Below are 12,381 nucleotides of genomic sequence, written 5' to 3'. Positions count from 1 at the left end.
GCTACCAGAACTACCTTTGCAGAGCCGCAGGATGCCTGTAGACCTACAGAATTCCTGGGGTCTTCCCAAACAAAATTCCCCAGGCAAACCACTCCCTGCACAGAGAGGTCCTCAGGTCATCAGTCAAACTTGAAAACGTCAATTGTTGCACTTGTTACAGTGAAAGACAAACTACTTTTAAGAGATTTAGAGCTCCAATTCCTTTTAGAACTTAAATTAGGAGAAGGCAACTGATGATGTTCTTAAGGTTTTAACAAACTTGAAAGAAATAAAAAGCTGTTCAGGTAGTGATGATCAAAATGACTGTAAATGGCACCACTACTCCAAATGAAAAGTTTAATATTCCAAAGATAACTTCAATACTTGAAAATATTTAAAATTCACGTGAGAAGCAAATGAAATGTCTGTCCATGGACCAATATAAGTGTCCTGTGAATAAAGATCCATTTAGTGGATGCCTGTATTGTGCTGTGAGGTAGTTGGAATCACTAGACCTAGTTAAATGCAAATGTGTCTTTACTAACTTTGTTCCCAACTTCCATTTCCACCTAAAAAAAAATTTTAAAAAAAAATCAGAATTATTTCAGTAAAATATGAAGAATGTGGGAGGGCATGTGAGAAGATCAGGCAAACTGCCTTCTGAACTTCAAGTACTCTACTTCATGATATCTGATTTTTTGTGTTTCCAGAAAAGCAAGATTTCACTGTCTCTGAAAGACTCCCTTGATCCTCCCACGCACACGCTCGATTTCTGCCTTCTGAGAGAACGCACTTCCTTCCACCGAGCTCCTCTCATCCCATGAAGTGACAGAACCACATCTTACCCAGCTCCAGGTCCTTCATGAATATTAAAACAAAAGAGATCGTGGGAAGGGAAGCGGAATATTGGAAAGGACATTTGAGGAAATCCTCTTAAGAATTACTGAAAATACCTCATAAGAAAAAGAAGGAAACTAGGTCACATCTTCCCCATTTCCTATTCCTTATTTCAGATAAAATATTTATTTTAAATAGTTTAATAAAGAAAACAGAGAGAAGAACCAAGGAAACCTGTAATTTCTGAGGACATACAGTTTCCTCAGCACTTGAGAGGATTTTTTCTTAAGGCAATGGAAGGAGCTAGGATGAAGGAGAGAATGGATATCTAAAGAAGAGAAAAAAGAGTTTTGAAGACAGATGACTTAACTTGCATTCTGACAGGAGGGATTTTTTTTTTTAACTTTCACAGAGTGCAGGTAGAGACACTGAGGCGTGTCATCAATGAAGGAAAAAAAAAATCAAACAAATAAACAAAACAAAAAACCCCAAACAAAAAAACCCAGAACCTGCCAAAAAACTCCTAAGGATATTAATAGGGGCATGCTGTCCTGTGTCTATTACAGTAGTTTTAGTAGTAATATGCTCCAGGAGGCTCATTTGCTGAAATGTTTGGCACCTGCAATACCTCCAGGGATATGCAGTTGTTTAGTCTCGCTTTCCTTATGTCCTCCTCCTCCTGTTCTCCCCAGAGAATATTTGTTTGGTGTCAGTTTTACCACACCCTGGAGGCAGACTGGGCTCCACAGAGTCACTGTGAGCCAGAGGACAAATGATTGTGATTTTAGGTGTTTTCCTTATTGTTTATATTAGAGCAACATGTGGAGGCATTAACTGAAATCAGAATCTCTCTGTAAAATGGTAGGAGATGGGACTTTCACAGACATTAATTGGATTAGATTAGGTTAAATTCTACTGAAATTCATGGTATACCTTTTTTTCCCCCCTAATACCTCAGGTGTTTGAAAATCACTGTATCTTCTGCAAAAGGAAAAAATAAATAAATTCATTCATTCCCCTCAGAATTCCTCCTGTCCCTCCCTACTCTTTTTCTGGTTATCTGTAGTTCTTGCAAGAAAAAGAACCTGTAAATCTGGATTTGGCTGGAGAAGGCAAACATGGAACCGCTGTAACCACAGGTGCTCACAGACAGAGGTAAAATCATCTTCAGGTACAACATTTTTATAGTTTCTGGGGAAATACATACTCCCCATCCATCTGCCAACAGCTCCATCCTCCATGGCTTCCACCAGGCAGGTCATGAAACCTTTGTCATTAAGAATCTGAAAAAAATCTTAAATAATATATAAACTTTCTGGGCCAGCATGAAAGTTGTGCATCGTGTGGGTGACAATTAGTGTTGTCTTTTTGATGGTATGAAACAGAAACCACTCCAATTTTAAGCACAGAGTGATTTTCCCATCCTTACTGCAATCAGAATTCATTTTATCCATTTTACTCAAATTACCAGGAGTAAAGCAGTCCTGTAAATAATCAGATAAGTTTGCCTTTTTATTAATCTTTTATATTAAGGATCTATTGACCCTTCACGAAGTATCCTGGTAATTGCTAGATACAGGGAAAACAATACAAAAAGCAAAGAAGCCAGACAGTTTTATATTTAAAACAAAAGAATTGCTACAAGTTTTTGAATGAAACAAGATCCATACATAAATGAAAATGTCAGACTAGCTTCCTTATTGTTAGCAATTGAGATACAAAAAATGGATGATTAGGAAAGATGTGCAAGCTGACAAATTTACATGGATTTTACATAAGTGTCCTAGGGTTTTCTCCCAGGTTTGCCCTAAACTAGGACAATAAGATAGTTTTTTTAAAAAATCCCTGTCATTTTATCGGCACCAAAGACCATTTCAGACCCACTTTGTGACAATCTGTAAAGATAGTTGCAAGAAAAATATATTTACAAACCACGGGAATACAGTCAGCACCCACCACAGAGCAATCTTCTTAAAGACTTTGTTCTTTCTATTTTCTTTATAATACTCTGTGTATTTTAATTGTTTAAACTACTCTGCACTCTTACTGTAAATTTATGTCTACAAACCCGACAGCTGGGACTTTATCTCCTCTCTAAGGAAATCTCATTTTCCTTTTATTTGAGAGAACGCTCAAGATTCACAGCTCGAGCACAAGAGTGACTTTCCTGCAGGCACCACGGAACCAATCCCAAGAAATTCCTCCCATTTGAAACCCTTGCCACACCAAAATAATGGGACGAAAGACAACGACCGACCACTCAAACTGCACCACAGGGTTAGAGATGAGCGTTACTGAGCAGAACAAGCATGAGAGGAGGATGTCAGCTCTTCCTGGTAACTTGAGTGGGGCCACAGTTTGGATTTGTGGTGATCCCTGTGTTGATTACACAGGGGTGTTTTAGTTACTGCTCGCACAACAAGGAGGCTTTTTCTGTTTCTCACACCATCCTGCCAGGACAGCTGACCCCAAGCGACCACAGGGATATCCCAAACCTTCTGGGGTCATGCTGGGCAACAAAAGCTGGAGGGAGAAGGAAGAGATGACGTTCAGAGCCTGGCATGTTTGATCCCAAGGCACCATTCCATGTGAGGGAGCCCTGCTCCCCTGGGGATGCCCGAACACCTGCCTGCCCATGGGAAGTGATGAATGAATTCCTTGCTTTGCTTGTGTGCGCAGCCTTTGCTTCGCCTATCAGGCTGTCCTGATCCCAACTCAGGAATTTTCTCCCTTTAACCCTTACAGTTTCTCTACCGCATCCCAGTGGGGAGGAACAAGGGGCTGAGGGGAGCTGAGCTGACCTGCAGGGATAAATCATGGCATGTGCTGCAGCCCAGAACTCAACTGTGTGCATGAGGGAGTGGATCCAGAGAAAGCCACAGCTTCCCACCCCACGGGGTTCAGCAGGCAAGCTGCCAGACCATATTAGCACCTCCTAACAGCTCAGGTCAGATGAGTTTACACACACTCTGGAAGCCAGAGCCAAAAAAAGCTTGGCTGACCTCAAAAGGAGGTGCTGAGACCACAATGAATAATATTCATGAGGCTTGGTTGGCCCGGAACAAAACAGCCCCAGTGAACCACAACCGTGTATGAATGACAAATCAATTTGCTGGGAGCTACTCTGAAATAAGATATTTCCCTCCAGAGAAAGGTCACACCTTCAAAACCCTCTCCTTTGCTTCAGCAGTTACCAGGCAAATAATGAGGAGTATCTCCTCAGTGCTGCCCCTGAGGGAACACCATCCCCCATCACCTCTGAGAGAAAACAAAAGGCTTGGGATACAAAATTCATACCTTGTGGACCTTGTAACCCCGAAACCGAGAGCCCTTGGAAAGCAGCAGGCTGTCTTACCCAATAAGCATAAAAACAAGTAGTGTTCTTCCAGGAAATGAAGAGCATAAATTTATGATAAATATTGTTTGGGATGAATAATTCACCCAGCTCTAATTATAAGTACGGGGCTCTGGAACATTATTGATGAAGAGCACCCCATAAGCCTCTAATAAGAGCTGAAAAAGAAGATCATAGCTGGCATATTCAGTGCTAAATTACACATTAATAGAAACCACTTTGGTATAGGTACTTTCCCATCTCTTTCTTTAGGAGTTCTACAGTGTATTTTATACACCTGGAACTGGAAGACTGCCTAGCAATAAAATGTACTGGAAGTGGGAAATTCAGACACTTTCTGGGAAGGTCACTTGTTTTCCCTGAGGCCTGGGCCCCATCTGTGCTAGAACTGCCTGCCTTCCTGATTGAGAAATTTTTTTTCAGAAATAAAAGAGAAAATTCAGAAAGAGGGAACCCTACAAGCAGAAATAACAACCCAAAAATTGTTGTCAAACCCACAGCAAATATAGAGCACTAAAGGGCTAAAAAAAAAAAAAAAACAACCAAAAAAAAAACCACACACCAAAAAACCCCAAAAACAACTCAAGGGCTAAAATGAAAAAAAAAAAAAAAAATCAGCATTACCGTTCTTTCGTATTTCAAAACTGTAAGGAGGAATTGAGAAAATGCTGTACCAACGTGGATTTTCTCTTCCTTTCTACTCCTGTGGCTTGTGTGGTTGGATTAGTGGAGAGTGCTAATTTTGGATGCCACAGAAGATCATTGTACCACCATAAATTATAGGTTAAGATGTAAGCAGGCCCACAAGTCACAAAACCAACACAGAAAAATCCCCTTTAATTCATACTACTTTTTTTCCTAATATTAATAGTGGTTTTCCACTAATAGTATTCTCCTTTTTTTAAATAAATCCTTATATTAAAATTTCGTAAGACTGGAACAAAAAGAACTCCTACATTCTGCTTAGGGGGTGATATTTTACTTTTCCCACTGCTGCATTGCAGGTGCACAGTGCCTGCTCTTTTGGGTGGGGGAGGGATTTGCAGTTTTAGAAGTGCAGAGCTCACATATCTTGTTTTCTGATTTAACTGCAACTAATTGCAACGCAGAACAGATGCAGCAACACAGCTTTGGAATAGCAGCTTCACAAATACCACATATGCTCTTTTATACTTTTAATTAGCACTTCCTTCCAGAGAATATGTGACGAGATTATTTGAAATAGTGAAAGCCTCACAAGACCCTGCACTATCATCCCGTGCAAATCCCCTCTAACACGTGTTCTCCACGTCCAAGGTGCAGAAAATACCTCAGAACCCTCCATGAATGCGCAAAATGCCACCAAAAACACTCTCCATTGAAGTGCACTGCCATTTGCCTGAGGATAAGACAGGCAGAGCAGCTCATTGGGCAGTTTTGTGGAGCTTTCTTTAACTAATTTCAAGTCTTCTTCAAATTTGAGCTCTTTCATTGCTGGTGGAGGAGCACTGAACATATCACAGCACATGCTGGGCTCCCAGGTGCTGGGTTTGGTAGGTGTGTGGCAGCCTGCACCCAGACTTGTTTAGGTAGATTTCAATCTCTCCACCATGCCAACATAATCCATCAGTTTGTAATAAGCCTTTGTGGTTACACTTCTGCCTCCAGACTGATACTTGGAACATTCCTGTGGCCTCCCACTCCGTTTGGGAATTAAATCTCAATGTATAAGTAATCCCATAACAATTTCTCTAATTATTTTCCCCTGACTATCTTGGACATTGTCACTTATCTTGCTCCCAGCTCAGTGGCAGCATTAACATTTACACTTTTCTCTGAGGGTGGATTCACATATGTTCTTTCCTGAGCTGTTTCTGAACTTGACAAAGCCTGAAAAGCGACCAAATGTCATTTGGGATGGGGGGACAGTGAGCCAAAATACCATTCTGTTGGATATATGATGAATTTTCCTTTCAGACTGAAAGGAGCTAAGTTTCTTTTCTGGAGTATCCCAGGAAAAGACGATGATAATCTTGATATCTAGAAGAATTATTTAACCAAATCCCTCTTCACACACCAGCTATGTAGCAGTCAATCCATAGTTAAGAGTCATCCAAAACTCCTCTTCCTGCTGAACACAGCCCTTAAACCCAACTGTTGATTTCACTTATATTCATGTTATTATACAAAACTACCACTCGCAGATGCTACCACATAAAATCGCAGACAAACAGAAACAGACGAACGTGTAGATAAACGCATAACACACATTTAGATACGGGGAAGAAGGAGCAGAAATAAAACACAACACAAGCTGTGATCATCATCGTGGAACTTACCTGAAAAATGGTGACATCAAAAAAACCTCTCCTGGGGAACATTTTTTTTCTGAGATCTGCCATGGAAACTGCAGTATGGCTGTGCCATCAGGGTTCTGATCTTTTCCAAAAGCTGAGATGCGACAGGCACTATCACCCCCTGCCACTCGTTGACAGGTTTGGGATGTATGCTGATGGAGAAAATGCAAATATTGAGGAGTTTCATCATTTGTTTTCCTTGGAAAAAGAAAGTTATGTAAAATAACTGCTTGCTGCTTGGTTTTTTTCCTGTCACTTCTCTTAAGCAGCAGTACAAATAACTTAAATTTTACAGCTTTGTTCTGAGGGCCTGTTTTCTCTCTGACAAACACTGCAGATGCATTTTTGAGGCAACGTGACCTTTATGAACAACAATTATATGACAAAGGCAACTTGTTAAACCAGCTTAATAAGGGACATACAAGCAGGGTTAGTTCCGTTTAATATCATTTCTTATATCTTGCCCAAAGAAATCATAGAAGCCCCATAAAAGGCAAACCTTCATTTCTGGACCAAGAACTCTCAAATTTTCCCCCTTTCAGCTAAATCCTACTCGTCATGTCCACAAGTGTAGAGAGAGCAGGATGGATGAATTTACTTCAGACCCGGGTACGTGGTATCAGAATTTGGCTGTGGGCACCCGGTATCAGAATTTGGCGGTACATATTGGGGAATGAGATTTAAAGGATAATTGCCACATGCACTAATTGCCCTCATCAAAGCTGCATGAATCAGTTCTTTAAACCACAGAGAGCAGAGCCATTTAAATATTTCTTTTAGTGAATGGCTCGCTTTGCAGACACACTGGCACGAAGTGTATGTGAGCTAAGAGAGAGCATTTCTTGATTAAAATGCTTTTCTCAAAATAGGCATTGAATATAAGGTGCAAGAAAATCAGAATTATCCTACTTTTACACTGGGGTAGCTGAGCCATTGGCTTCTCCAGTTTCCAGCAATTTTGTTCCCCCCAACTTTAAAAAATTTGCTCTGAATGCTGATCAAATCGTTTCCTCACTTCTGCTTTTGTTTACAAGAGAAAATTAAACCAGGATGGCCCAAAGTGAAGTCACTCTACAAACCCAGGAGCACCTGAGCTACAGCACCACATGCAGAGCAGTAGAGAAAGAGCCCCTTATTTGTAGCAACTCGGAATGAATGAATGAATGAATGAATGAATGAATGAATGAATGAATGCCCAAATTCTGTGTGACCTCTGAATGGTCTGCAAATTAGAAATCCCAAATTAGAGATTCCCATAAATCAATGAAATGGTGGTGTTGCTCCTGCTTATGCTCATGACACCAAGCCCCTGGTAAAGCCATCAGTGACGTGAGCAAGGATTTGGTGTCAGATTGCACCAGGTGACCGTGGTGATAAACAGAACAGCTTCTGAATAATCCAGCAGGAGTTACCAGGGTAAAATTCAAATAAATCATCAGGCATTCCAATTCACCAGCCCTACAGCATTTTTCGGGGCAGTGTTCAAAACACTCCCTTTCCACCCCCACCGTTTTCCCTTTACAACGTGCTAAAATAACACTGTCTACAATTACAGGGTCATTTGTTATGCGTGATATAATAGACTGCAAATATAAAAAGGCATTATCATTACTTTTGTCCTTTGTTCTTCCAGGCCAGAATATTGCATAGTCCTTTACTTTGACATTTATTGCTTTTAGATTGGTAATAGAATGGTTTGTGTTGCTCATTACCTTGAATGATGATAATATTAGAGTTTGGGGAGCCTGCGTTCCCTGTTAAGTAAAGTAAAGGCTTCATATAATTTACCAAAGGTTATTACTGGACAATTACCCACAATACAGTTCAAGTCTAATAAACGTTAGCCACATTCACTCTCAAACACCACATCTGGAGTGTGGCTCCTAGGAAACTGCAGAGAATGATTTAAGGCACTTCTGTGCCTGGACGGAGGAGGGGAGTTTATCTGTGCATATGCATTTACATGGTTTTATGTGTGGTTTTGGTGTTCTCTAATTGATACGTGGCTTTGGTGTTTATTAATGGGGGTCCTTAGGGAAAGGAATCAATTGAAAGGCATACCTAGCTGGGATCCTGAGACAAGAATGGAAGGGGAGGAAGGATAAGGTAAAACCTCAGTTTTCATCCTTACTATTGGGAATAACGGAGTAATTTCGTATTTGAATTCCTAAAAATCATATCAGGTTTTGGCCTGAGACTTTATAAATTCTTGTACAACAGCCAAATGTATGAAATTTATCAGTCAGCAAGGCATGAAATTCAGAGCCTGATTTTATCCTTCCATCCCTGACCACGGTCAGCATCTCCAGAGCAGGAGCAGGGCCCTGTTCTGGACACACTTCCCCACCTGCAGCCAGGGAGTGGCTCCATTCCTGGGGGGAGTGACTGAGGGTTTTCCATCTGGGAAACTTTCTGGGCTGGGGATCCTTGACAATCCCCTCCATGTCTGAGACTCTCAGATGTTTGCAGGAGGATAACACTCCGTACACAGGCACACACATGTATACAAACAACACTTTTTTTTTCCCCTGTCCCTTTTCTGTTTCCTACTCCAGTTTGCCTGCAGCCATTTATGTTCAATTTATGTTTATCAGTTCATTTCCCTAGCAGCTGCACTTTCAATGAAATGTTTTTATTTGGTGCCAAGTAATAGTAGCTGGAGTTATTTGCCCTATGAATCTTGGTAGATTAGTTTTTGTAATTTACATACGTATCCAATTGCTACCAATTTTCACTGACAGTTTTCTCTTTGGACTTTGTTTCATTTCTATTTTTGAACTGTAACAGTTTCAGATGTACAGCTCTCTGCAAACTTTATGATATGCCCTGCATTATTGTAGTTATCTAGTAATGCAAAAGTGAGAGAAAACCTTTAACTCAAAAATGTTAAAACAGTCTGCAGAAAATGAAGTTAATGTTTCATGAAATAAATGTCATAATACAAAAAGACTTATTTCAATGGAAATTTGCTCGAAGCTTCGGATGTTTCTTTCCTGGCTGACACCAGTTACTATTCTTCACGTGAGTCAGGGAGCCCAGAGTGATTAGGTCAGCTGGTTCCTCCACAGGGCAATAAGTAAGCGTAAAACTCCCCAGATTTGCAGTTATGATGGTGTGAGATGAGCAGGAGCCCGTGTGGGTGTGAGTGACACACCTGCAGTGGGTTTGCTCTCCAGAGGGAGCACAAAGATGCCCGGGATTCCTGATGCTCTAAGAGCCAGATGAGCCCTAAAACCAGGATAATGCCATTCCATGCTGCGCTGGAAACGCTGGAGCAGATGTTCAGGGGAAGAAAAGAGAAGCACACGATTGCTGTTATTACATCACTCGACGCTGGAATGGGTGGGCAGGTGCAGGCAGGAGGGGCACACCTGCAGGTTTGCTCAGCATGGGCCCAACACAGGCATCCCTCAGGGTAAGCGGAGGCTTTTCCAGGAGCTGCCGTGAGATTTCAGAGAGCACAGAAGCTGCACAGACCCGTGCAGAAGGAATTCACCCCCCGGACACAGCAAGCCTGGCCCCCACATCTCATCTTGTGCACAGCAATTGGAGGTGATGCCTAAAGATTTCAGCTTTTACACGTTTTTCATAGCTTTGTAGACTATTAATATGTGGTTACACAGCTCCTGGTATTTTTTCTACCCTTTCTCTTATATTTTAGAGTAATAAGCTATTTCTGAAATACTATTTAGTGTTATTTTCAAGAAGAGGACCTGCAGGAAGAACATTTTGTTCGCCAATCTGAGGAGAAACAACAAGAAATGGGACAAAGAAGCCCTGGACCAACTCCAGTGGGGCAGCATCTGAGGGAAAAATTACCTGACCAGCTGCTCTTCTAATTGGACAATGTTTGTTAGATATGATAATTTGCTAAACTTATAAAAATTGTAGAAATCCTATACTGAGTGTGACCATAGCCCGTAACTATGGATGCACCTGGGAGCTCCCAGCAAAGAACTGCTTTTTACTCTTACCATTTTAACACTGTTGCAAGGGTTTTTATCTTTTGATATCAGACAAGAGATGCATAACAAAATCTCAGCGTGTTTGGTGTGGGGCACAGCTTGCTGAGTGTAGCTCATGGTGCCTGACACGAGGGGACCTGCAAGTAGAAGCTTTCGTTAAAATTTGGAAAGCAGCAGGTGTTGGGGACCTGGAGAAGGCACTGAAAATTGCCCTCAGAGTGTCCCTCCCAGACCCGCAATAACACAGAAGGAATTCATGTGGATTTTCAACATAGCCTGAGCAACTTAGAGGTATAAATTAAATCAATGTGCTTGTTACTTCCACCTGCTTTCAAGACTTCAACTTAATTTTAAAAAGCACAATGGCAGCATGCGTAATGAACAGGTCCAGACTTTCAACTCTGCTTGTCCTCTGGGCTAGAAACTGGGAGTGAATTCCACTGCACGGCAAAGATACAAGGCAGCAGACAGCTTTCCTATATGAGAAAAGAAATTAATTCCTCCAGGTCTGTGTATCTTGACACAAAAAAAAAAAAAAAAAAAAAAAAAAAAAAAAAAAAAAAAAAAAAAAAAAAAAAAGAGGTATGAAACTTTTCCTGTACTGTCATCTTTCAATAAACAAAAATAAAAAATTCAGAACAACCTGTGATCAAATCTAAGCAATAATAAAAAAAAAAAATGCAGCTACATTTTGATGAGCAGTGTCGCATTCAAAAAAACAACAGGAACGTTCAGCTGTGGAGTTTTACAATCTAGCACGTTCCAAAGAGACTTTTTTTTTTCTTCTTTCAATATTGAGGCAGGATACTCATAAAGTTGGGGAGGCTGCTCAGAATCATATAACTGAGCTGCACATGGGCTAGAATTCAGCCAGAAGAGAGAGTAGTAACTAAGCAGCCAAGCTCCAGTCACTAGAGAAGACTCTAAATCAAGCAAGGGCAAGTACTATTGATGCTGCCTTCCCCCAGATGGATCCTGGTGATGAATGCATTCCAAATGCCAATAATCTCAACCTTTGCTCAGCACGATACAAGCTTTGCATTGCATTATTGGCGAACACCTTGTTGCTCTTTGCCACCTCTCTGCCTTAGGGTGCCTGCCCAGCATGGCTTGCAAACTTCTTTGTTTTCCCTTTCCACTGTTCTCATCTCCCCAGTGTCCAGGCAAACATGGTCAGCTTCTCAAATGAAAGTGGCCTTGATGCCTAAGCACATTTTCTTGGTCTTGTTCAGCCCTTTTTAAATTAAAGTTCTGCTGGTGGGTATGTTCATGTTAGTTTTTATTAGTTCGTTTTCTCGTAGCAGCTCCCAAAACGTAGGGAAATTCTCTTTGATCTGTTTATGCCATTTACACTTCCACATCCCCTGAATCAAATCTTCTAAAGGTTTCACCAGCACTGTGCACCTCAGCTGCAGGAGTTTCTTGTTTTAAGTACCAAAGTGGAGTTTTGAATTAATTCTTCTATCCCTGCAACCACAGTTTCTAGTGCCATTGTTGTCCTTAGATCATTAATATCATGGGTTAGAACAGAGAGAAATCAATTCAGTTCTTCTCTTTTCCTGAGAGAACCTGAACCTACACTTCTGCCAAGACACAGAGTGGAACTAACCTGTTAAAATTGTCCTGATTTTAGAGCTGCCCTTTCCTGCTACAAACAACAGAAAATTCCAATTTCCTCTGGTTGAATTAATCATGTTCTTTTTTCAAAAAGCGGCATGACAAATTCAAGCATTCAGGCTTTTCTGAGACACAGCCTCAGCCACAACACTTGAAACAACATTGGGCACCATAATGAGGCACACACTTTTACCACCACAAACAGATCACACAGCAGCAGCTTCAATTTGCTAGGGAATAAATATATTTATATTTAATACACATCCCTCTCCTGCCTACAAACCCTGCAGGA

The 12,381-nt window shown here is 41.0% G+C and overlaps 2 long non-coding RNA genes across 3 annotated transcripts in view; one reads left to right on the top strand and one right to left on the bottom strand.

Moving 5' to 3' along the window:
* LOC136304212 (uncharacterized) overlaps positions 1-12,381 on the bottom strand; it is a 98,220-nt gene that overhangs the window by 50,392 nt on the left and 35,447 nt on the right. For both annotated transcript variants that reach the window (XR_010724426.1, XR_010724423.1), the window contains exon 4: positions 6,490-6,659. This is a non-coding gene — a long non-coding RNA (uncharacterized lncRNA). The remainder of the gene's footprint in view (positions 1-6,489; positions 6,660-12,381) is intronic.
* On the top strand, positions 9,636-11,383 carry LOC136285791 (uncharacterized). The gene is made up of 2 exons (XR_010719529.1): positions 9,636-10,059; positions 10,169-11,383. It is a non-coding gene; the product is annotated as an uncharacterized lncRNA (long non-coding RNA).

This window comes from Chamaea fasciata, unplaced genomic scaffold, assembly GCF_029207755.1.
Source record: "Chamaea fasciata isolate MVZ Bird 193981 ecotype frontalis unplaced genomic scaffold, bChaFas1.0.hap1 SCAF_2, whole genome shotgun sequence".
NCBI classification, from domain to species: domain Eukaryota; kingdom Metazoa; phylum Chordata; class Aves; order Passeriformes; family Sylviidae; genus Chamaea; species Chamaea fasciata.
This window is presented reverse-complemented; position numbering and strand designations above follow the sequence as displayed.